Raw genomic sequence first — 2,278 nt, 5'->3', positions numbered from 1 at the left:
AAGCACAAGGTCAAGGTAATTATAATAATTATAATGCTAATAGAGGTATCGTTCCGGTAAATAATAACTATCAAAATCCACCAATAAATATTTCACGGGAAATAGTTCCAGTAACAACACCCGTGAACACTACACCCACCCAACCGGATCGTCTTGACACCTTCATACAAGTGAGCCAAAAACTTTTCCAAACCATGGCTCAATCTAACCAACAGCTTCTACAATCCGTTAATAATTTAACCCAACAGTTGGCTCAAGATAAAGCCCAACCCAAAGGTGTGTTTCAGTGTAACGCAATACCTAATCCTAAAACAACAAACACAGCCTTTGAGGTCACCGATAATACTAGTAATGAATATGAAAATGTAGGTGAGATAAATGCCATCACCACTCTCCGTTCTGGCAGAGTGGTTGATAACAAGGTAACTATGCCTATAGTTACCCCACCAGTAGCCCCTACACCTGCTATATTACTAGATACCGAAATAGAAACTGAAGAGCCTACCACCGTAGAGGTACCAGCACAACACAACCTAAGAAACTAAAAGCCACGGTTAAACATCCGGGTGATACCATTGCTAAATATCGACAGAAACCACCGTTTCCACATAAATTAGCCATGTTAACTAGAGATACAAATTACGAGGAGATTAGGGACGTTTTCAAGAATCTAACTATAAACCTTCCCTTCCTCGAAGCTATTAAAAGCTACCACATCATGCTAAGTTTCTAAAGGAATTGTGTACTACTAGGCGAAGACAAATATACCAAAAGGCGCCTTTTAACGAGAACAATTCCCAACCTTATCCGAACATAATGGAATTGTTAAGTACAAGGACCCCCGGTCGCCCCTCTTGTCTGACAATGCACCTTAGGAGATTCCTATCGACCACCGTGTTATTAGACACGGGGGCTAGTGTTAACTTACTCCCATTTTATTTGTATAGACAAATAGGTCTAGACAAAATGCAACCCACTAAAATGGCGTTGAAATTAGCCGATCGGTCTATTAAGTATCCTAAGGGTGTAGTCGAAAAATGTGTTGGTAAAAGTTCAGGATTTCTACTATCCGGCTGATTTTGTAGTCCTCGATCTGAGAAGTCGCTAACGACTCTGTCCGATTATTTTAGGGCCTCCTTTCACGGCAACCGCCAATCGCTCATTAATTGCCGTGATGGTTCAATGTCCATGTCTTTTGGCCATCTTGTTGTTGAAGTCAATGTTTTAAAACAAGGACCGCCATCCGATTCGCCTATGGATGGAGAGGTTAGCATGATCGAGCTTTGCTCGAGATTATTTCAACAACACGTTCCACGATAATCATATGCCAAACATTCTTTCCTTTGGAAAGTCGGACTCAATATTTCCATTCCTACACTAGTCAATACACATATTAGTGATGAGGGCCGGGATAGATGACTTTCTCAAAGATGTAGAGGACTACCATAGTAATGTGGATATGACCAATCTTGATGAGGAATTTGATGAGTTTCTTGAGTAGGTGACAATTCACCCTATCAAGAACTAACTTGCACAACATCCACCTCGATTCCCCTCCTTCCACCCTTTCAAAGGAATCTCGAAGTTTGCACTTTCGATCCTTTTGTTTCTCCCATTGCTTCATAATTTTTTAAATCCTCCTAGCAAGCGGATACTTGGAAGGACAAACTATTTGACACCTTCATTTTCAGAATTGAGACAGGTCCACACACACAATGAATGAGTTCGATTGCTAAAACCACATCCTCATTGTGCACATGCTGTCTTTCTAAAACTTATCCATATCCACCATATCCTCCACAACCATTCACTTTTCCACACTTATTTACTAAAACACCCACGATTCAAAAATGAAAAAGAAGGTGCATGATAGGTTACACAATAGGGTAATCCGACTTCGTTTGGATTCCACTAGGCTGTGTCGTAGGAAATCTTGGTGCTTCATTGTGTTTGGATATGTTTTCTGTGATATTTATTTATGGAATGATCCACAACTATTTCGGTTGTTGATATATGATCAACTGCATGTTCATACATATGTTTTAGATAAAGTCTTGAGTATCTGACTATAAACGACTCAAATTTCTGTGTTGGTGCATTTCCTTTCATTCCAATATATTGGTGAGTGCACCATTAAGGTAACCGGCCCTCCCTATGGAGTGTGTGGCTGTAAGTACGGATCCTAAGTCCACGGTTCACATAGTTCCGTTTTCCACTCTTGCATGTTTTTCTCGGATTTTTTTAGTCATGTTTCTCTATGGTGTGAATTATGTCTTTA

The sequence above is a fragment of the Coptis chinensis genome, chromosome 7 (assembly GCF_015680905.1).
Source record: "Coptis chinensis isolate HL-2020 chromosome 7, ASM1568090v1, whole genome shotgun sequence".
NCBI classification, from domain to species: Eukaryota; Viridiplantae; Streptophyta; class Magnoliopsida; order Ranunculales; family Ranunculaceae; genus Coptis; species Coptis chinensis.
This window is presented reverse-complemented; position numbering follows the sequence as displayed.